Below are 24,774 nucleotides of genomic sequence, written 5' to 3' on the forward strand. Positions count from 1 at the left end.
GCTGATACTGTGTACAATGTTTTCCTGGTTCTGCTTATCACTTGGCATCAGTTTGTACAAGTCTCTCCAGGTTTTTCTGAAATCTGCGTGTTCATCATTTCGTATTACACAACAGTATTCCATTACAGTCAAATACCACAGCTTGTTCAGCCATTCCCCAATTGATGGGCATACCTTCAATTTCCAATATTTTGCCACCATGAAAAAGGTTGCTTATAAATATTTTTGTACATGTAGGTCCTTTTCCCTTTTTTATGATCTCTTTGGGATACAAACCTAGTAAGGGTATTGCTAGGTTAAAGGGTATACACAATTTTATAGTACTATATATAGACTATAGTCTATAGTCCTATAGTTCCAAATTGCTCTCCAGAATGTTTGGATCAGTTCAGAACTCCACCAACAATGCATTTGTGTCCCAATTTTCCCACACACTCTCCAACATTTATCATTTTCCTTTTTTGGTATATTAGCCAATTGATAGGTGTGAGGTATTACCACAGAGTTGTTTTAATTTGCATTTTTCTTTTTTTCTTTCTTTTTTTTCTTTTTTTGGGGGGAGGGGAAAAGCAAGGCAATTGGGGTTAAGTGACTTGCCCAAGGTCACACAGCTCGTAAGTGTGTCAAGTGTCTGAGACCAGATTTGAACTCAGATCTTCCTGATTCCAGGGCTGGTGCCCTATTCACTGCGTCACCTACCTGCCCTGTATTTCTCTTATCAGTAGTGATTTAGAGCACTTCTTCATATGCCTATAGATGGCTTTGATTTCATCATCTGAAAACTGCCTATTCATATTTTTGACTATTGATTGGGGAATGGCTTATATTCTTATAAATTGGGCTCAGTTCTCTATATATTTGAGAAATGAGGCCTTTATCAGACACTTGCTATAAAGATTATTTCCCAGTTTTCTGCTTTCCTTTTAATCTTGGTTGCATTGGTTTTGTTTGTGCAAAAGCTTTTTAATTTAATATAATAAAAATTATCTGTTTTACATTTCATAATGCTTTTTATCTCTTGTTTGGTTGTGAACCTGTAATTCACTTAATTTCTTCTTTAAGAATTTAGATGCTATACCATTTGGTGCATACATGTTTAGTAGTGATAATAATTCATTGTGTATGGTACCTTTTAGCAAGATGTAGTTTCTTTCCTTAACTCTTTTAATTAGGTCTATTTTTGCTTTTGTTTTGTCTGAGATCAGGATTGCTACCCCTGCTTTTTTTTACTTCAGCTGAAGCATAATAGATTCTTCTCTGGCCCCTTACCTTTACTCTGTGTGTGTCTCTTTGCTTCAAGTGTGTTTCTTTCTTTCTTTTTTTGGAGTGGGGAAGAAAGGGCAATTGGGGTTAAGTGACTTGTCCAAGGTCACACAGCTAGTAAGTATTAAGTGTCTGAGACCGGATTTGAACTCAGGTCCTCCTGGCTCCAGGGCCAGTGCTCTATTCACTGTGCCACCTAGCCACCCTATCAAGTGTGTTTCTTGTAAACAACATATTGTAGGATTCTGGTTTTTTATCCACTCTGCTGTCTGCTTCCATTTTATGGGAGAGTTCATCCCATTCACATTAACAGTTATAATTGTTAGCCATGTATTTCCTTTCTTCCTATTTTTCCTCCTGTTTGTCTTTGCTCTCCTTTCACCATTTCCCACCTCAGCATTTTGCTTCTGTCTGCTATCTCCCCTGACCTACCCCTTCTTCTGCCAGTCTCTCCCCTCCCTTTACATAATTTTCCCCCTCCTACTTTCTTTTCCGGTATGATAGATTTCTATATCCAACTGATTGCGCATATTACTCCCTCTTTAAGCCAATATTGATGAGAGTAAGGCTCAAGTGATGCCCATTACCCACTTTCCCATCTTTCCCTCCAACATAATAGATTTTTGTGCCTCTTCATGTGAAATAACTTACCCCATTCTACCTCTTCCCCTCCTTCTGCACCCATTGTACTTCTCTTTCTCATCCCTTATTATTTTTTTTTGTTATTCCCTCAAATTCACCTAATGCCCATACCCTCTGTCTATGTATATTCCTTGTAGCTCTCCTATTAGTGGTACAATTTTTAAGAATTACAAATATCATCTTCCCATGTGGGAATGTAAGCAGTTAAGTTCTATTGAATCCCTTTATGTTTTCTTTTCCATTTCTAGGCTTCTCTTAGGTCTTGATATTGGAGATCAAATTTTTTTCTTCAGTTCTGGTCTCTTCCTTATGAAAGCTTGAAATCCTTCTATTTCATTGAATTACCATTTTTCCCTTGAAGTTTTATGTGTGATTTTGCTGGGTAGGTGATTCTTGGTTGTAGTCCTAGGTCTTTTGTCTTCCAAAATATCATGTTCCATCACCTCCTATCATTTAATATTGCTGCTGCTAAGTCCTGTGTAATTCTGATTGTGGCACCCTGGTATTCGAATTGTTTCTTTCTGGCCACTTGTTTTTTTTCCTTGACCTGATAGTTCTGTAATTTGGCTGTAATGTTCTTTGGATTTCTTATTTTTGGATTTCTTTCCTGAGGAGATTGGTGGATTCTTTCAATGCCTATTTTTCCCTCTGGTTCTAAGATATCAGGGCAGTTTTTCTTGATAATTTCTTGAAAGATACTGTCCAAGTCCTCCTTTTTATTATGGCTTTCAAGTAGCCCAGTGATTCTGACATTGTCTCTCCTGGATCTATTATCCTGGTCAGTTGTTTTTCCCATGAAGTATTTTTTTAAATTTTCTTCTACTTTTTTATTCTTTTGAATTTGTTTGATTGCTTCTTGCTGTCTCATAGAGTTATTAGTTTCCACTTGCCCAATTCTAACTTTTAAGAAGTTGCTTTCCTCAGTTAGCTTTTGTACTTCCTCTTCCATTTGACCAATTGTGCTTTTTTTATTTGGAGGGCAATTGGGGTTAAGTGACTTGCCCAAGGTCACACAGCTAGTTTTTGTGTTAGGTGTCTGAGGTCGGATTTGAACTCAGGTCCTCCTGACTCCAGGGCCGGTGCTCTATTCACTGAACCACCTAGCTGCCCCCTACCAATTGTACTTTTTAAGGAGTTATTTTCTTCAGTGGATTTTTTGTGTCTCTTTTTCCATTTTGCCAATTCTTCTTTTTAAGGAGTTTGTTTTCTTTTTCCAAGCCATTGATTCATTTTCCATAATTCTCTTGCATCACTCTCATTTCTTTTCCAAATTTTTCTTCTGCCTCTCTAATATGATTTTTAAGCCTGTTTTGAGCTCTTCCATGATTTCTTTATGAGCTTGAGACCACTTCCTATTATTTGGGGGGGGGGGGGTTGCCCATAGGTGTTTTGACACTGTTGTCCTTTTCTGAGTTTGTGTCTTGATCTTCCCTGTTACCATAATAACTCTCTGTGTTCATATTATTTTGTTGTTGTTTTTTGCTCACTTTTTGGACCTTTTCCCCTTCTTTTAAATTTGAACTTTGCTCCCTGGGTGGAAGGGGCACTGTCTTAGGCTTTTTGTGCCAGAGACTGCTGGCATTGGTTGTTTACCTGGTGCTGTACCGATGTTGCCCTGAGGCCCATGGGTGACCTTTGTGTCTGATGCTACACTGAGGGGGTGGGAGTAGGGGTAGCTGGTGCTTCTGGAGACTGTAGGGGTCTGGCAGCTTACCTGATGCTGAGCCAGGGTCTTAGTTATGATGTCTGGTATATTCTGATGCTGGGGGATGTTTCTACATTTCCCCAGGCTGCACTGAAGCACTGTTGGTGGTCTGTCCACTGGAGGCTGCCTGTTTGCCCTGAACTACACTGAAGCATGTGGCAGGGCTGCCTCTTTGCTTAGGCACCAGTATGGTTTGCACCTACCTTTTTGCTTGGGACTATGCTGAAGCACATGTCAGTTCTTGGAGCTGGAGTCTGCCCATTCCCTTGACTATGCTGAGGCATGTGGGGGGGCCTGGTGTTGGCATTCGCCTGCTCCACCACACTGGGGCTCAGGATCTCCCACTGGTTTGCTGAGATGGGGCTTGTTGTTGGCTTGCTGGGACTCTTCCCGTCCTAGACTGCACTCTCCTTTTACTTGAGTGAGATAGAAGTTTCTTACCAATCTTCCAAGATTCTTGGGCAAAAAAAAAATTGTTTTGCCCTGTCTTTTTGCTGATTTTGCTGTTCCCGGATTTGTTTTGAGGTGGTTTTGTGGTTGTTAGTAGTTATGGGACAGTTACAGGGATTTATAGCTTACTCTGCCATCTGGGCTCCCGGAAGTCCTATTACATACTGGGATGTTAATAAATGCTTGTTTACTTCCTCTATTTGTATATTTTTATACTGGCTATGGAATGCAAATGAGTTTGAAATTGCTTTGAATACTAATTTACACTATTTCCCTGCTGTGAAACTAATAGTGTTTGCATTAGAATGTAAGTTCCTTGAAAGCAGGTATGTTTTCATTTTTGTCTTTTTATCCTTAGCCCCTAACACAGTGCCGGGTATATAGTGGGCACTTTCTAAATACTTATTGAATGGAATTTGCATAAAAGAATTCTCCAATAAGACTATAACATATTTTATTTCCACTTGATATTGAAAGTGCTTTGCAAATAATGTGATTACTACGTACATTACAGAATCTTATATCACTGTTTTGTAACATGGGTTGCAACCCACAGTTTACGAAGTAGTATATTTGATCCTAGGTAGGAATGCTAAAAATTTGCCTTCAGAGTATTTCAATATTTATTTTTATTACTCATTTTAAAAATTCCAAACTTTCAATTCATTTCCAAATGGTACTACTAATATAATTTTGTTAATTGTTCTGATAGGATCAACAAATATTTTATAGTAATTTAATCTAGGATGAATTAAACTAAATATGATGTTCACATATTTGCATTTAACTACTCTTCAGTCTTTCCATTTACATCATTTTAATTGTGTACTTGTTCTCCCATTTCTATCTTCTTTACATTGCATTGAGAATTGTGTGGCTTGTACATGAATGTAAATAAGTATGTGATAAAGTTAGATTGAGAGGGGGAAAGTCTAAAGGGGGAAAATCACTTTATTACAATGGAATATTAAGGTTGGTTAACCAAGAACAATATCAGTCATTCAGCAAGCATTTATTAGGCACTTTGTATGTGCCAGCTGTTGTGTTAGGCCTGAGGGATACAGAGACAAAAAATGAAATACTTTCTATTCTCAAGGAACCTATGTTCTATCAGAGGAAACAATGTGTGCTTATGATCTATTTATAGATCTGTGGGTCATCTGCATAGAGATAATATTTTAAATCCATATTAGCTGATGTGGTCACCTAGAGGGAAAATGTAGAGAGGGAAAGGAAGGGGTTTCCCCTCCAGCTGCCATGTACACACACACACACACACACACACACACACACACGGATGACAAGCTAGCAGAGGAAACAGAGAAGCAGAGAAGTAGTAGTCATATAAGCAGGAGGAAACCCAAGAAAGAATAATGTTGAGAAAAACCCAAAGAGGAGAGTGTCCAGGAGAAGGTGGTCAACAGTGTCATTTAACAGAGATATTTTAAAAAATGAGGACTAGGGCAGGTAGATGGCACAGTGGATAGAGCACTGGCCCTGGTGTTAGGAGGACCTGAGTTCAAATCTCTCCTCAGACACTTGTATGACCCTGAGCAATTCACTTGGCCCCAATTGCTACCCCCACACACACAAAACCAAGGACTAAGAAAAGATGTTAAGATTTGGAAATTAATATTATCAGTAATTTTGGAGAAAGCAGCTTTAGTTGAATGATGAGTTCAGAAGACAGATTGCAAAGGATTGAGAAGTGAGTGAGGAGATTGAGAAGAGAAGAAGTAGAGACAGTGAGTGTAGTAACTGTAGTTTTTCTAAGAGTTTATCTGAAAAAGGGGATGAGAGATAGAGGATGATACCTTTTGGCAATTGTATAGTCTAATGAAGGTTGGAGGTGAAGGGATTCTTTGAAAACAACAGGGAAGGAGCCAGTAGTAAAACATTTTTTAAAAAAATTAGAGGAGGGAAAAGAATGATCAAGGTGGGGAGACCTGCTAGAAAAAGTGGGAGAGGATGGTTTCAAGAGTACATGTAAATGCACTTGGCCTTCACAAGGAAAAGGACCAAATAACTATCAAATATGGGAAGAAAGGAAGATAGAGTAAGGGATGATATCAAGGGTTTTGAATTCAAGAGAATAAGCAAGGGAGCTCACATCCAGTGGTCTCAATTTTCTCAATAAAGTAAGGGGCAAGGTCTATAGCTAAGAGAGTGGGAAGAGGAGGAATACAAGGCTTGAAGAAAAAGTAGGATCAATCTGCCCAATCTGCATAATAGTAAATTTAATATAACAATTACTACTTCCTGGCAATGAGATAAGGCATACAGGGAACTTTGAAAAATATCTTTAAAAAAAAAAACACCACTGTCAGCAAAGAATTGGAAATTGAGGGGATGTCCATCAAATGGGGAATAGCTGAACAAGTTGTTGTACATGATTGTGATGGAATACTATTATGCTATAAGAAATGATAAGGAGGATGCATTCAGAAAAACCTGGAAAGACTTACATGAACTGATGCAAAGTAAAATGATCAGAACTAGTATAATGTTGTATACAATAATAGCAATATTGTTTGATGATCACTGTGAATGACTTAGCTCTTCTCAGCAATATAATGATCTAAGACAGTGAAAAATGCTACAATGAAAAATGCTGTCCATCTCTAGTGAAAGAACTGATGGATTCTGAATGGAGACCAAAGCATACTTTTTCTTTACTATTTTTATTTTTCTTGTTTTTTTTATTTGTGTTTTCTTTCACAACATGACTAACATGAAAACATGGTTTGTGTGACTACGCATGTATAACCTCTCAAATTGCTTGTGTTCTCAGGAGGAGAGGTGGGAGGGAAGGAATTTAAACATCATTTTGAAAAGCAAATTATTAAAAATGTTTGTACATGTGGTTATTTAAAAAATAAAATATTAAATTTAAAACAAAACAATTAAGCTCAAAACAAGATGAACATCAAAGCATACATTAATAGCAGTAAGAACTGTACCTGTGATTTTATTATATGGAGTTTTAGCAATGTATCTTGACATATTCTCTATAACTTACAACCTTAGAGTATTGACTGGAGCTAAGATGTTAAGATCACATAACCAGTATAGTAAATTTTAATAGTGTTTTGTTTTTTCCCCAGTTACAGGTTAGAATAATTTTTACATATTTTTTTAAGTTTTGAGTTCAGGTTCTATGTCTCCCTCCGTTTCTTCCTCCCTCCCTGAGACAGGAGATGTGTTTGTGCATGTGGAGTTATGTAAAAGAAAAAAAACACTGAGTTTATTATCATCATCAGTTAACATGAACACCGAGTAACTGAGATAATACTGCACATTTTCGGTTGCAGTGATGTGATACGTTCCAAACTAAATTTCGTAGGGTCCTTGATTTAGACCTGGAAAGGACCTTTGAGACCCAGCGAAGTGAAGGAATCTGTTCAAGTTCACCAAAATAGTAGTAGAAACCAGTGATTTGAGCTCAGGTACTCTTTTTCTTTTAACTTTCCTCTTTTAAAATTTTGAGTTCCAAATTCTCCATCCTTCCCCTTCCCCCTCCCTGAGAAGACAAGCAAGCAAGCAATTAGGTTATACATGTACAGTCATGCAAAACATATTTCCATATTAGCCATGCTGCAAAGAAAACACAGATAAAAGAAAAAAGGAAAGAAAGAGAAAGGAAAAAAAGTATGCTTCAATCTGTCTTCAGACTCTATCATGAACTCAGGTATTCTAACTACAAATCCACCACTCTTGCTGATTGAATATATGTGCTGCTCAGATAATTTCCCATATCTGGTTACTAATTTAGATCTTCTAATGGCAAAATTGTTATAGACTAAAGTAAGTAATTTTGCAGACTACAGAGGAGATTGAAAATGATGCTCTTTCCTTTTAATTTTTTAAATGAGTAGTATTTCAGGAAGTAATTCTAATATTATCTGTAAACATTTTTTACTAATAATAGCCGAAATTGGTCATAAAGTATTGGTGTGAGTAGCACTGAGTAGAGGGTGTATGAAATAATTAAATTATATTAAAACAGTTCTAAAGTATATGTGGGTGACCATTGAAGGAGAAATGAACTATTTGGCATAGGTCAGCACAGTCTTTGTTTAAGCAAATGCCAACGCTACAGATTCCATTGATTTTTCCCACGGTTAGGCTGGGTTCTTTACATGTCCCATGACTGACTTCTTAGCTGACATTTGGTACTACTGATTATCCTAACCATCTTGAAACTTTCTTCTCTAAACCTTGTCAACATTACAGTATCCTCAATCTAACCTTATTTCTCCATTCACACTTTCTTTTTCTGAAATAGTGAATTCTGGAAGAAATTGATTTACTATACAAATTAGACATTCATCAGTTTCATATACATGTCAGTTTTAGTGGGAAAAACACTCTGGGATTCACAGTAGACATGAATTGTCTCTTCTTTCTGCTTTTTTACCCTTTTGCCAGAAGATGCAGTTGTCTTAAATATAATCAAGATGACTTTTCTAGAGCCCTTCTGTGATTGTACAATCAGCATAATGATAATATGTGATATTTATGTGGAACTTTTATTCTTAATGTATTCATAATCATTTAGTTAATTCATTCTGCATCCTTGAGAAGTTGATTATTATCATTCCTAGTTCATAGATAATAGGATTTAAAAAGAAAGAGTACAAGAGAATAACTTCATCTTTATGGGGATATCTTTGACAGACCCATAGTACAAATTCAGAAAACACTGAACCATTGATCAGTCTGTTGAGTTCTGTTATCTCACAAGTTTGTCTAGAATATCAGATTCTTTGTAAAACCCCATGTAATCTAGTGGGGTTATGAAAGCACTATAGTGTAAAGTAAAGAGTATTGAACTGGCAATTAGAAGATAGGGGTTCAAAACCTAGCATTTCTGCTCAGTCGCTGAATGACTTTGGACAAGTCACAACCTCTTGAAAATTAGCTTCCTTATCTATAAAATGTGAATACTAATACTCATGGAGCCTTTTTATGAGATTATTCTAAAGACTGGTAAAATAAGGCACGTGAGGACACTTTGTAAGCTCAGTTACTGTACAAATATAAGCAACTGTTATTGTCAAGGTCCCACAACCAATGATGCTAGTTGTGCTCACAAAAGAATGTGAAGAGTTTCAGGTGTTGTCAAAAATACAGTTGCCGTTAACCTTGTGATACAAAGTCATTATTGCCCAAAGAACTCTTTGAGGTGTTTGTGTGTGTGTGTGTGTTTCTGTGTGTATCTACATAAGATAGTTTTCATTCCAGATTATCACATGATTTATCCAAGAACGCATGTATAGTACAGAAAAACATAAAAACTGACATATGGGCAAAGCCATCTATGGGCATTCAACAGTTATTTATTTGGCACCTACTATATGCCAAACACTGGATTCTACAAAGGATACTGGATTCAAACACTGGTGCTACAAAGACCAAAAAATGATAGCTCCTGCTCTCAAGGAACATCTATTCCATTAGGGGACAATATATACATATATGAATCTGTACAGAATAGATAGATACAAATAAATACAGAGTAGAGAGATAGATAAAAATAAATACAAAGCAGAGAAGGGTAGGGAATCAGGAAAGTATAGAAGAGAGCTCTTCAACTGAGTGTTGTGGGAAGTAAGGGATTAGTTGAGGAGAGAGTGCATTCCAGACATGAGAGATGGCCAGTACAAAAGCATGTGGACAGGTGATAGAGGGTTGTTTGTCATTTGAGAGGACACTGGGATGGTATAATAGATAGAATGATGAGCCTGGAGTCAGGAAGACATAAATTCAAATCTGACCTCAGACACTAGCTGTGTGCCCTTGGACAAATCATTTAACCTTTTTGTGCCCCAGTTTCTTCATCTGCAAAATGATGAACTTGGATTTGTTGGCCTCTGAGATTCTCTTCTAACCCTTCATCTCTGATGCCATGATCTTCTCCCCTTGAGAGCTGAATTGAACACTCAAAGGTGTTCAATATTATCTAGATGTTCAATATTATTATTTAGAACAAAATTCAGCTTTGCAACAGTAAAGTCTCACCTTCCTCTCCCTTTTATTATCACTTAGTTCTGTAGCCATTGCCCAGGGAGCTGGTTTAAAAACAACCCAGAGGTTTTCTCTGTTTTTATCTACTTCTAGTTAGAAGTCTTAGAGAAGAAGAGAGGCTGATGCTCACATTGGGTCTTTTGCTGCCTTCTTGTTCCCACAACTCTATTGACGTGCTAACAACACTATTATTTTTATCATTTTTATTATTATTTCCTGACTCTACTACAAATATAGGTACATCTTGCATAGCATTCCTTCCATAACCAATGTCTTTTTGCAATAAAATACTTAATTTGTTATAACCAAACCCCACTATAATATCACAAAACTTCATTAGATCATAGGAGTTGGAATTGGCCTTAGAAGTCATCTAGTTCAATGCCTTCATTTTACAGATGAGTCCATAAATTTAATTACTGATCCAAGTTCACATAGGTAGTATCATTGCTGGAAGCTGAACTCACTGTGCATGCTGTTTCCTTCCTTTGTCTGATTATTTGAGATAGCCAGTTGTAGATCTATGTTCACTTCATTTCCTGCTGTAGCAGAATCGGCAACATTAGGTGGGTTACACCTTGATATAGTTATACAAGCCTTCACACTACTTATATTATACTTTAATTACCCATGTACAGCTTGGATGTCAGGCTTAGTTTAGTTCCAGCCCTGAAAGAAGTTCAACACCATAGGCATGTGTAGTCTGTATTTCCACTAATAAAAATATATTTCCATTAAACAGAGAAAATAAATGATTGGCTCATTCAAAAGTAACAAGAACTGTAACATTCTAATTTGATACTAGGCACAAATGTATGTTGCATTATTAGTATTTACTGGGATAAGAAATCAGGAGGAAATTGAAGTTTCACATTCAGTACAAATCAAAGAAAAAAAAAATATATATATAACATGTATTAACAAAATACTACTTTATCAGTCAAAAGCAGACAGCTTTTAGCAAGAGATAACTGGGAGAGTTGACCCTAAGTGGCAGCAAGGGTTCCATTTAATCTCATTCAAATTTTGAATTTTCTTGTTAGCAGATGATATTTGTAGTATTGAAATGTAATTTTTTCTTGAAATAGAGTTCATTTTCTTCAGCCTCTTCACAGATCACATTTATAGTATTTTACTGGAAAACTCACCCTCAACAGTTCTTTTTTAAAAAAATTCTTATTGTCCCATATAATTCTATGCATTCAGTTTCTACAACAGAGGTGGTCAGCCTCAACAAGGTCAATGCTAATTCAGTATCCTAATAAATCTATAACTATTGAAGTTAATACTAATCTCCCAGTAAAGAATATTTTAATACCTTTGCCTGCTAGCTGGAAGAGCATTTCAGGGGTTTCACTGAATGGCAATCCCATCTTATATATGGCTATGAATGAACCATAATGTAAACCTCTTTCTATATTAACATCTATGGAAACAATAAACAGCATTGCATCATTTATAGGGTCACTTTCAGTGATTCCAAACAAGAAACTAATAAGTATCATCAGCATCAAAGGATCCAGCAAAGGTGAAATAATTTCCCCAATGACCCAACTCTTGAGTAGCTTTCTACTTAAGGCCTTTTGATCCAATGGAGAGAATTGATTGGTAAGTTACTTTTTCTCTTTAAGGTTTAATACAATATTGTTTAAAAATTCCTTAACAGAGTAGTTCTATTTTTTTATGACATGACAACCTTTTGTTCTTTTTTTCCTAAGGTGACAACAGCGCTGGACCCCTAACTTTTCACTGAAGTTAATCTTCATCCTCACTTTCATCGCCATGTAAGTTTTACAGCAGGTGTAATAATTAGTCCCCTTGTTCGTTTATTTAAAGACTTTCTTTAGGATTCAGGTTTCGGTAAATGATGTTCCAAATGATTGATGTTCAGTAGATGAAGTTTCAAAGTAGGAACTTAGGAAAAACTCAAGAAAAATAGCACGTTTTGTGTAAATTGCTAAATGATGTTACTAGCCATAGAGAAATGTATTTCAAGTAAACAGTTAAATAAAGAAAAATGAAAAATAGCAAAATTACCTGAAATGGATGTTAATTTGAAGTATACCAATGATCTGTTGGACAAGGTGCTAAGAATATGATACTGTGTTATGTTTTTAAAATAATGTCTTGTGCATATTTCTCTAAACAACAAAATCAGATAAAAAAATGGGTTAGACAAGCACAAACCTACATTCTCCAGTTTATGGCTGACACGACTGTTGAAACAGAGCAGCATTTCACAGTGTTGATCCCTGGAGAGGATGTTCCATCCTAAGGGAAGAGATGGAAATTCTGAGAAGAGAAGGAGGAAGATGAGAGAACCCAATGGGGGGACTGCATTTTAAAAAATGGATAAGACACAGTGGATGAGAAGTGTGAGGCAGAAAGCTGAACTGGAACAGAGACATGGGTGTCAGTGGGGTAGCTTGGCCAGTTATGAGGAGATGAGCAGCAGATCTGCAGAGATAACTCTTACTTCAGCCAGGTTAGATTGATATCCAGTGGCTATAAGTGACCGGACTCGTGGATGCTAAGATTTTCTATTGTTTCCTCTGATTTGTAATTGAGACCTCTCCAGACTGTATTGGGGAGTACAAATGCACTTAATTGGAGAGTGCTGCTAAGGATGTTTCTAATGTCTATTTCATTTCATTCTCTGCTCCAGTTAAATGATTTAATTGATTCTGTGCTGGTTTTTTGTTTGTTAGCATGGTAATAACTGAATTTCTAGCCCTCAGTTGACTTTAAAGCCTTATTAGTTATTTATATTATTATTTTTATTTAGAGTGTCATAGTTTCACAGTGAAGAAGGGATTCAAAACTGAATAAAGGGAAAGTGAAGAAACATTTATATAACTCCTACTGTGTGCCAGGCTCAGTACTAAATGCTTTGCAAATATCTTATTTGATCCTTACAACAGCCCTAGGAGGTAGGTGCTGTTTTTATCCCCATTTTACAAGTGAGGAAATTGAGGAAAACAGCTTTAAGTGTCAGAGTTACACACATAGTAAGTATGTGAGACAGGATTTGAATGCAGCCCTCTAGCTGCACCACTTAACCATATGCCTATTTCCAAAATACCAACATTAAAACCAACAATCCTTGGGAGCTCCCTACTAGAATGGAAAACAGGCTACATAAACTTTTACAATTAAAAATTAATTTCTTTGCCATGCCTTTAATAGCTTTTAATTTACTCTATGCTATATGCCTTCATTCTTCTCACTCTTTTGGTTCCATTCATCTCTGTATTTCCCTGTGTTTTCTCTTCATACTATTTTAGGCAGTTTATACTATTCCTTTTGATCTGCTTTCTTCACTTTGCATTACTTAATTTTCACAGTTTAAAATTTTTCTAAATATCTGTCTCTTTTAATGGCATCATAATGTTTTACTGCATTGATAGGACATGATTTACTCAGAAATTTTGAGATATCTAGGTTGCTTCTAGTCATTGGTATAATAATATCGAATGAGATAGAGATAAAAATATATGTGTATATATGTACACATGTATTATATGAATTTAAGCATATATGCGTGTTTGTGTATATATCTTTTTTTTAACCTCAATAGCTCTTTTTAATTTATTGATGATTCTTTTGGGATCTATTCCCAGTAATGGGATTATTGGATAAAAAAGCATGACTAGTTTTGTAACTTTCATTGTATCCTACCAGATTGCTTTTCTAAATCTTCACGTGTCAAAAAGTCAAGTCAAAAGACTTGCTTCTGGGGTAGCTTGTAGAGTACCATGTAGTAGTAGAGTCAGGAGGACCTGAGTTCAAATCTCTCCTCAGACACTAGACATACTTACTAGCTGTGTGACCTTGGGCAAGTCATTTAATCCCAATGGCCCTGCCTTTGCCCCTCCAAAAAAAAAAGACTTGCTTCTCCACAAGGCTGAACTTTGTCACACTTGGTTTTTTTCTAAAGCATTCTTTTAGGTATTATGGAGTAGTGGAGAGAGTTTGGCACTTAGAGTCTAGAAGACCTAAGTTCACATTTTGCCTATAAATTTAAAAGCTGTGAGACCATGAGCAAATTACTTAACCTCCTTCTGTCTCGGTTTCCTGATTTGTCGAATGAGGATAGTAATGGCACCTCCTCCACTGCGTTGTGGAGGATTGTGAGGATCAAATAAGATAAGGAGCATAAAGTGCTTTGCAAATGGAAAGAATTGAGAAGAGAGGAGCACATCACTATCTTCTGCAGCACCAGCCCTCAAGCCTGCTTCCATTGCACAGGAGAAGAGCCCTGGAGACTTTGGAAAGGGAGGTGATGAGGACGCAGAGCAGGTGGGGAGCAGGGGAGAGGAGATGCTGAGGGCTGAGCTAGACGGCACTGTACATGCTGCACTGCGGAAACAGGCTGACCCAAGGATTTCTCCAAGAATGTTACTTGAAGTTTGGTCATTTGTTTTACAAGAAATTTGTTTCAAGGTGGCTAGGTGGTGCAGTGAATAGAGCACCAGCCCCGGAGTCAGGAGAACTTGAATTCAAATCCAGCCACTTACTACCTGTGTGACCTTGGGCAAGTCACTTAACCCCAATTCCCCTGCCTTTCCCCATCCAAAAAAAAAATTTTTTTTAAATAAATAAATAAAAGAAATTGTTTCTCTAAGAGAACATGGTTGGTTATGGTACTGCTGATTTGTGTATGTCTTTAAGGTCAAGGTCTCCAGGATGGAGCAAATGAGGCAGAACTCTGGAAGAAAGAGTCTATTATTGCCAAGTGTCATGCTGTGATTAAACTGGGGACTCAGAACAGCAACAGACATGTGGGCAGTTCATATTGTTTATATGCATGCATATGGTTGTTATATATGTATAATATAATATATACAACATAACATATAAAACATAACATGCATACATATACATACATGCATATATGTGTGTATATAGATATCTATTTCTAGATATCTGTGTATTCTATTTATATATACATACAGATATATAATATATACATACAGATAGAGAGAAAGTTTATATGAATCCAGACTACTACTTAAACATAAAACAAATCTGTCCCCATTCCTGCTCCCTCAGCAAGAACTGAGTGAGGGCTCTGACTAAAGAGATAGTAACCCCTTGAAGAGATGACTTGGAGAGGAGCTGGGAACACATGGCACTGCCCACAGGAGGGTAGGGGCTGATCAACTAGGAGGAACTAATTCTGTTCATGAACTTTTTTTGTTTAAAGCAATCGGGGTTAAGTAACTTGCTCAAAGTTACACGGCCAGTTACTTCTGGGTGTGGTGCTGAGTATCTGAGCTCGGATTTGATCCCCAGGTCATCCCAACACTGGAGCCGGTGCTCTTACTTGCTGAGTCACCTGGCTGCCCCTAAGCAATTGGGGTTAAGTAACTTGCTCAAGGTTACATGGCCAGGTGTTTCTGGGTGGGTGCTAAGTGTCTGAGCCCGGATTCGATCCCCAGGTCATCCCGACACTGGAGCTGGTGCTCTTACTCACTGTGCTACCTGGCCGCCCCTGTTCATGAACTTTTTAAAACGTCTACCCCACATGCTGCTTCTCACTTTTAGGAAGTGTTATGTATATAGTGTATATATACAGCTCACCTCCCTCAATAGAATGCAAACTCCCTGAGAACGTAAACTTTTATTTTTAGTCTCCCTATCCTAACACAATGCATGACACGTAGTGGGTATACCGTAAGTATTTATGATTAATTGATTGATGGGAGAGCATAAGGAACTTTTTGTTATAAATTTTTTTAAGGTTTTAGTTTTTCTTAATTCACCTTTTCTAATCTTATCCATATATTACACACACACACACACACATACACACACACACACACACACACACACATATATATACACACACACATATGTATGTGTCTGTGTGGGTATGTGTGTGTGTATATATATATAAATCCATGTTGCTTATTTTATAAATTCTTTAATAGTGAACTTAATTACTTTTCTTTTAAGACATCTCTATCTGTATTTCACATCTCTAGTGCCATTCTAAATTTGTATCCTCTTAGATGTGCTCCAGACTTAGAGGCAGGTGACCTATGTTTGAATTCTACCTCTAGCACTTATGTGTGACAATAGACAAGTTAGTAAAACTCTGAATCTCAGTTTCCTTATCTGTAACATGAGGATAATACTTTAGTACCTACCTTACAGAATGTAAATGATGCAAATGAGATTATTTGTGTGTGCATGTGTGTGTGTGTATGTGTATGTATTCAACTTTGTCCACCCTAAAGTCCTGCAGGGCTTTTATTATAATTTCTCATATTATGAAATAATTTTAAAAGTATTGAAGCTCCAGTTCTCAAAATCTTTGAAAGAGGAGGCTTACCAAACACTTGAAAGTATCTCAAATGTTTTTACTGAAAAAAAAGTTATTTGAGAAAACTCCAATAACTATTGACCCTTATGCCTCCTTTACCATCTCTAGAAAAAAAATTTCTCTGTAAATAATATACACTCATAATCAAGGGCATTTTTGATGAAATGAGAATAGGCAGGTTTTTACAAATGATAATTTTGCAGTAGACCACATCTTTACAGTTGCAAAATTGCCTGAAAGGTACTAAGAATACGAGACCTTATGTTTCTTGTTGTTGGTTTACTTTTAAATATTTAAAAGTCATTAGTTTTGGTATAGTAGAATACATCTTGAAAGACTTTCCTCCAATGGGGTGTCACCCATGAATATCATGGAAAGATGACACTTTGAGATAATATCCTGAATGTGGTACATGCATTTTGTTACTGGTTGAGCCTAGAATCTGAGGTTCTGGTATTGTTTGAGTTCTTGGTGCTGAGAGGCCTGGAATCTGAGGTTTCCAAAAGAATGTAAGTTTCTTGAAGGCAAGGCTGTTTAATTTTTGTTTTTATAACTCTGGCACCTGGCACAGCACCTGGCACATAGGGGAACTTTAATAGTAGAACTGTTGAATGAATGATTGGGTGATTTTAGGCCACTCTGGGCACCAACAGGACTGATGTTTTTGGGGTATTAAGTGATTACTAAGGGCAAATGTGAGGTTATCTTTCTCTGACACTTAGGTGAAGGAATATGTGTGAGATAATGCTTCACATATGGTAGCACATTCTAGGACCAGGAGGCCTTCAAATCCAGTGTCAGAAAGTGCCCAGTGTTGGCCCTCCCTGTTTTATCTTAGGTCCCTTGAATAGGAATGATGAGTAATGAAGCAGGGACCCAGCTCCAAGTACCATCTGGTGGCTAACCTACCTCAGGATAGAGTGACAATAAAGGTCAATATCTTTGCCTTTTTTGTAGTCCCCATTTTTTGACCTTATTAGAACACGCTGTGATGAAACTATAGAATTGATTTAAAAAAAAAACTGGAACAGTAAATAGTTATTTCTTTCCTGGTAACAGTAATAGTTGTTCTAATCACACTTTTATAGCCCTTTAGGACTTTCCAAGACACTTTCCCTTCTCCCCACCACACCACCCCCTTTCCTACTTTCTACTTTTTGTAGAAATGGAGGCAATGGAGAGATGAATTGACTTGCCCAGGATCATACAACCAGTGTCACAAATTCAGATTTGAACTCAGATCTCTTATCTCCAAGTTCAGTTGTCTTTTGACTGTGCTGTACTGCTTCTCTAAGAGATTGTTTAATATTTGTGATGATGTTCATTGCTCACTATGTTTAATCCCTTCCAAACTCACTTACTAAATAGATCCGTAAGCATGAGGCATCTGATTAGGCTACAAGCCTTTGACCTCTTCCAGTTCTTAACTTTGAGCCATATTTTCTAATGTGCTTTTCACCATCTTTGCTTGTGTGCACCTTTGTGTCTATATGACTTGGAAGACCTTATCAAGCGTTTGTAGCATTCTCTTGTTCTTTATTTTCTATAGCAGATATTAATACATAAACTTCAAGGATCTTCATGGGATATTTTGTTTTGTTTTGTTTTTTGGTCATCATGAGCACTACTAGAAGAGATGACCAATCATCCTATGAAATTATGATTACTATTGCCTTTGGACATATGATGAAACCAACTTTGCCCACTCCTTTTTTGCTTCCAGCTTTCTTTTTTGTCACAAGAATGTCAATATAAATGGGATTTATTTATAATAATATGTTGATTCATTGCTCATTAAGCAGCAAGGACTGAGGGATAATTTGTATTTTTATTTCATTAGTTGTCAGCCAGATAATTAATTAACTAGTGGCCATCCTTGGTAGATTCATAGACAGGAGAATCAACTTATCACCCTAACCATACTCAAACCCTTTTTAGTGTAACAGAACCTAACAGAGCTTATGTTGTACTGGCCTAGTTAGCAAGAATCCAGACTACCTCCACATGAAAATTAAGTACTTGAATGGAATTTTTATGGAATATAAGGAAGAACAGGTTGAACAACTCTGCACTCTGAAGTTTGGTAAATCCTCCTAATATTCACTCAGAAATATGCAGTCTCCCATACTAAAGACTTTTATAGCTTTATGACTGACATTGCCTTTTGATTCCTAAGGAAATCAAGAAGTATAGTTATATTCATATTACTATAATCCTTAAAACTGTTCATTTTTTCCATTTTAAGTTATTCTCTGATGAGATTTCCTCAAGAATTACAACCCTTTATGTTGGAATGAACTACATAATGAATAGAAACAGATTAATAATTCTTATAAAATATGATTTTTATAGAATGCTTTGTAGCAACCTCAAAGCTTTATAAATAATTACTGTAATGATAGCATTGACAAGAATTATATCTCCCTAGTACCAACTTGCTATTAGCTCCCTTGGTAGAATATAGAACTAATGAGTTAGATCTTCTCAATATGTAAGGCTCTGTCTGGGGAAGACTCTTTAGGAAAATTTACTAGCCATTTAAGACCTTACAAAATGTTACCCTGGTGGCCTGAAAAGTTTAAGATCCCTAAATTGCTCTGAGTATTATATGGATTGATAAACCTATATTTTATGAGTTTTAACATAATTGATCAATAGATTAAGAAACTAAAACACTTGTTTTGTACTACCTGCTTTATCTAATCATCTTCATGTTTGATAAAATACTATAAGTCTTTTCTTCAAAACTGTAAATTGTTTACCATAAAGAATAACTTAAATGTGATCCTTTGCCATGAAAAGATAACAACAGTATGTTTAGATACAGTGATAATGCCCATCAGACAAGGGAATTGCCATTACTAAAGAGAAGGTACAATGAACAAACACAAATTCCTGACTGTTCACTCTTTCATGTTTCCTGAAGGGTAACTTTACATTTATTGATTTCTTCAATTGAAGTAATATCGCCACTAAAATTCTTCTCTGATGCCACATCTTGAAGTAAGTTGAACCTGGGATTTTGAGGGCTGTCTCAGCAGACTACAGGCTTACTTACCCAGGCTGGAAAGCTTTTAAATATGACCCAGGGATAGACTACACGTCTTTTGTCTGATGACTAGAACCTATAAATGTGATACTCTTCATTAAAGTAATCAACTTGCTCTACCAATAATTTTAAATCAAAACCTTCCTCAAATACTGAAGCAGTTTTATAAAAATTTATAATATATATTATTATGTTAAAGTTACTTGCCATCTTAGCTTCGCTGTGGTCACATCTTGGGAAGTAAGACATTTTTCCTGAGTTGTAGTGGAGAAAATTTTTTGAAACCATTGAATTTAGAGTCAGAGGACCTGAGTTTAAATTTTAGCTAAAGACACAGTGAAGAGTAATTTTTATAAGGAAGAAAAATGGGAATTGTCTGAAGAGACTGATGTTGATGCACAGGGAGATCATCAACAAGCAGATACAAATAAGATAGGTATAAAAATGGATGAAAACATAACTAAAGATGAATAGAATCACATGGAAGCACAATCCTTTTAGTGTCAAGTGCTCTAACAATCATATTTTGTCAAGAATCCTTTATTGCATATTTATCTAACTGAATTGATATTCGTAAGACTAAACATTTCAAACACTTTTGAAGTATTTTCATTTTTACCCCAGACTTTGCAAAAGTCATGCTATTTAGATGTGTGTGTATGAATGTCTATATAGATACATATACACAACAGATACTAAATCATTGGGAATGAGGGTTCAAAAAGTTGGCATTTGACGTGAACAGTATTAGGGATTCTCAGAAGCTAAGGTAAGGAGGCAGTGTATTCCAGATGTGAGGGCCAACCTGAAGATGGAAGGTAGCACATCCTGTATCAGGAATAGGAAGAAAGCCTATGTGGCCGGATGAAAAAGTACATGAAGTAGAATAATGTGTAATAAGGCTGTATTAAGATAGGTTGGGCCAGTTTGTGGAGGATCTTAAATTCCAAACAGATTTAAGTGATGCAGAAACTTTGAAAGAAAAAAATAATAAATGAGGGAATTTTTCCAAAAGAAAAAATGTCTCTAACTGGGGTAGATATCAAGATATTGGGAAAGAAGGAGAAAATTAGGGGGGGGGGGGCGGGAATCTCAGAATGGTGTAGATTTCAATGTCTTTCTTCTTTCTGTAGGTGATTCCATATAGTTTGTATAGGAAAGAGTGAGTTACTGAAGCTTCATCTCCTAAGTAGATTTCTGACCGTTGGTCTGACCCTCCAAGGAATGTTTCTAGCATTTTCACTTAGTGTTTTACTGAGTTAGTCTCAGCCAGTGGCATCAAGCTCAAATAGAAATAAGGGCCATTAATCCATACCCAAGGATCCCCATGGGTCACATAGTGACTTAGAAAACCACATCTTAATATTATCTATGTTTTATTGGCTTTTTTTAATTTATTGTGTGGACCATTTCACAATTACAGTTTAATCTGGCTTGAACCACATTGGGAGTGTTGTGGGCTGCTTGTTTGACACCTCTGGGCTGGGCTACAGCTCTAGTCAAGATCAGACAGGGAAATGAAAGATGGCACAGGGTTGAGGACATAGAGGATATGACCATTGAGTCCTGTCTCATGTGATCTCTGCTACTGGCAGCCATCCCATGCTCACAGATAAAGATAGGTTGAAGCCCTGATCTTCAGAGACTTGTCAGAAAATCACTCCCCCATTTCAGACAACTGTAGACTTTATGGATGAAGAATTAGATGTGCTTCCAAATTCATGTGCTTCTATAAAAGAGGAAAACAACATGTTCAATTACTTAGACATCTCAGGACCCCCCCCCCAAAGATAAGAAGGTAGCCCAAAAGAAAAATGCTTCAGCAAAACAGTGATTGAATAAGATATTTTAGAACTTGACCAGTCAGTAAGCATTTATTTAGTTCCAACTATATTCCAGGCACTGTGGTAAGCACTGGGGATACAAAAAGAGGCAAAAGACAGTCCCTGCCCTCAAGGAGCTCACAGTCCAATGAGGGAGTGACCATCACGTGCATCCAGAAACATGAGAAAAGAAGAGTAACTGGGCAGCACGATTTTCTAAAGAAAACAGATAACAGAAGAACTGTGTGGTTCCTCCTTATTTATAGATGGGCTAAAGAGAGAGACACAGAATAAGATTATTTATAAGCATACCTCATGTCTGTGATTTTGCATGTTGGCGTCAGCATCCCTACCTCTGTATTTCAAATAACCGCTAACATAATAAATTAGATGCTCATTCTAATTGCTCATTCTTTTTAGTGCAGAATCATAATAACCTGACTTAAGCAGTAGAAAGCTGGCCCATATCTACCTATGATCCCTATCTACCCACCAGTAGTAAGATCTAGGTTCTCACTAGCCCCCTCTGTTGGTAGCAGTTCAAATGCTACTGATTAAATAGCATGATAGGGTAGAAAGAAATAAGACCTCTGTTCACATCCTGCCTCTGACATAGACTGTATGACCTTGAGCAAGCTTAGCACAGAGCCCAGCACATAGTAGGTGCTTATAGATGTTTATTGGATTGAATTGAAATACCTTCTCAGTGTGCTAATCAACTCTTTAAGAGAAGATATCAGCCTATGTTGGTGGAAGAAGCTTTTTCACATGGGAGTTCTCTGTACCAGTGGAATCGTAAGTCCAGTCTCTATTCCCATCATTCAGCATGTGCATTGACATGGATACTATTGCTCAGCCTGTGTTGGACTGTTCCATTCATATGATATATGAGCTATCCTGGGAAGCCCACTTCTCACATGACAGGCGTGTCCTTACCTCTACGTTCACTTTCAGTACTGAAGTATTACAAAGTGGTCTCACTAACAATATTATGGGTAATTTTTAGGGAGAGTAAAAAGGCTTTTGTGAACTACTAACAAAAAAAATTATTTTAAAATATTATCTGTGTATATTTCATTTTAAAATTTCTATTTGAAGCATTTTTTCTAATGTACATAATTTTAGTATAGTAGTTCATATATATAAGTAAATGCAAATAACATATTATATGCAATGCATGTTTGAAAGTTCTTTACTGACAGGGTACATAATCAAAAGTTTGGAGACCATACTTCCTTTGGGAAGTAGATTTTTCCAAATATAGGATAATAGTCTCTATTATACTCTAAAGCTTAAAGAGACTTAGAGAGCATTCAGTCCCACTCCTTCATTTTTCATATGAGAAACATGTACATTTCTTTTCTCTGTATGTATGCTCTTGTTCAGAAATAGCACATTTGTTTAAATCATTCAAAAGGCAGAGCACTGAGTCTGGAGTGAGGAAGACTTGAGTTTAAATCTGGTCTGAGACATTTATTAGCTGTGTAACCCTGGGAAAGTCGCTTGAACCTCTCATTGCCTTATTGTGCTAGAGAAGAAAATGTCAAACTTCTCCAGTATCTTTGTCAAGAAAACCGCAAGGACAATATGGTCCATGGGGTCACAGAGTCAGACATGACTGAATGACTGGACGACAACAACAATTAGTACACTTATTTGGCTTGTTATAAACTTCACTTTTGATAGTGATGCAGTTGAATTTATTTTTATCTTCTCCCAAGAATTTGATGTGTGTTAAATATATGATATGATGCATCAGCATTTGAAAACCCAATTTTAAAGCACAGTTGCAAACTTGTGATGTGGATTTTTCAGTGACATAAGGGAAAATGCTACAGTTTTCACCAGTTTTGCACATAGTTCAATATATAAGAAACAAATTATCAAGCATCATTAGAATTCAATAGAGAATTTTTTTTATGTGTAAATAGCCTCAGCCCATCGAATTGCTGCTGGTGTTTCTTATGCTTCTAATTTTGGTTCTGGAAAAGCTGATGCTTTTGCAATTTCATTGGGAAATTACTATATTTTATGCTGCTGTTTGTACATAGCACAGTAAAGATGACTGGAATTACCAGAAGGTACTAGTAGCTTATAGTTCCAAGGGCAGGGCAGTGGGAACAGTCCACCATGGGTGCAGGAAATAAGGGAGCACATGGTCTGCAGAGAATTTAAAAACAATAATAAAGCCAACTAAGACTTCTCTGCTTTTTATTATCGCTGTGTGCTAGCAATTTTAAACAATGACAGTGATAAAATACTCCTCCCTGAAAAAAAATTTTTGTTGGTCTAAGTTAAAATGATTGCTGCTGTGACTACAACTGGGCTCCTTATACCCAAGGAGCTCACACTCATTTCATTTCAGGAGTAAGTTCATAAGTGTTTGGAACCCTTCAAGATCACTTTGGACCTGTTTCTTGTGGTACTAAATAAACAGTGATAGTACAGTGATTATAAAGACGAAGAAATGAACTCAGGTTACTTCAGTTCTGTCATTCCTTTTTGGAGTTTTTGTTTTTAAAATTGTAAATAGTGAAGCATAGTGCAGACCATAAGTGTAATATTTGTATTTGGTAGGTGCAAATTTTAGTTTCTACATGAAATATTTTGAACATGAATGCCATCTTTAAAATTGAAGCTTATTATTTTTAAATTGAGTTGTCTTAAAACTAAAGAATGAATCAAGAAAATAAAATGTTAAAATCAGTGGTACAATTTAGTAGGGAGAGGGAACGATAAGGGTTTATATATCACCTACTATGTGCTAAGAGCTTTACAAATATTATCTCATTTGCTCCTCACAACAACCCTTCAAGGTGGGTGCTATGATTATCAACCTCATTTTGTAACTGAGGCAAACAGACCTAAAGCATCTTGCTCAGGGTCACACAGCTGAGGTTGTGTCTAAGGCTGGATTTGTACTAAGGCCTTCCTGACTCCAACCTACTGCTCTAGCCACTGTGCAACCAGCTGCACTTATTTTTATATTTATTTTCTAGTTTAAAAAAAAAAGAATCTTAAAAATAAAATATTATGGTTTAAAAAGAGGAAAAAGGTAATGAATTAATACTTCTTAATGCTTCTTATAACTGCATTAATGTATCTTTTGAAAGAAGGAAAAACACAAAGTTCAGTGAAGGATCAGTTTGACTGAGAGTGCTTCTCCTCTGACTATTATTAGTAATTGTTTCACTTCATTATTATTACTGAAAATAACTTGTCATATAGAAGAGAGGAATATTCAGAATGATCTACTGCAGTTGCCACATGTGCTGGGGATGCCCCTGACTTGTGGAGACCACCTTGTTCCTGTTATTTAGCTCTATCAGCTAGTTTCTCCTGCTGCATAAATGAAAGCATGGGTTACCGAATTTCACAGTATAATCATCACTACCACATAATTGTCACACCCTGTTTTTTCAGTCCCAAAATTGGTTTATAACCTTTCATTTCGTAATTGTTGCACAGTATAATGGCATAATTCTGT

General features: G+C 36.5%; 1 protein-coding gene across 1 annotated transcript in view; it reads left to right on the forward strand.

Annotated features, from left to right (window-relative positions):
* ZFYVE28 (zinc finger FYVE-type containing 28) overlaps positions 1-24,774 on the forward strand; it is a 221,647-nt gene that overhangs the window by 140,507 nt on the left and 56,366 nt on the right. The window lies entirely within an intron of this gene.

This window comes from Petaurus breviceps, unplaced genomic scaffold (genome assembly GCF_028583685.1).
Source record: "Petaurus breviceps papuanus isolate PSGF00001 unplaced genomic scaffold, PetGlider_PUasm1.0 140, whole genome shotgun sequence".
NCBI classification, from domain to species: domain Eukaryota; kingdom Metazoa; phylum Chordata; class Mammalia; order Diprotodontia; family Petauridae; genus Petaurus; species Petaurus breviceps.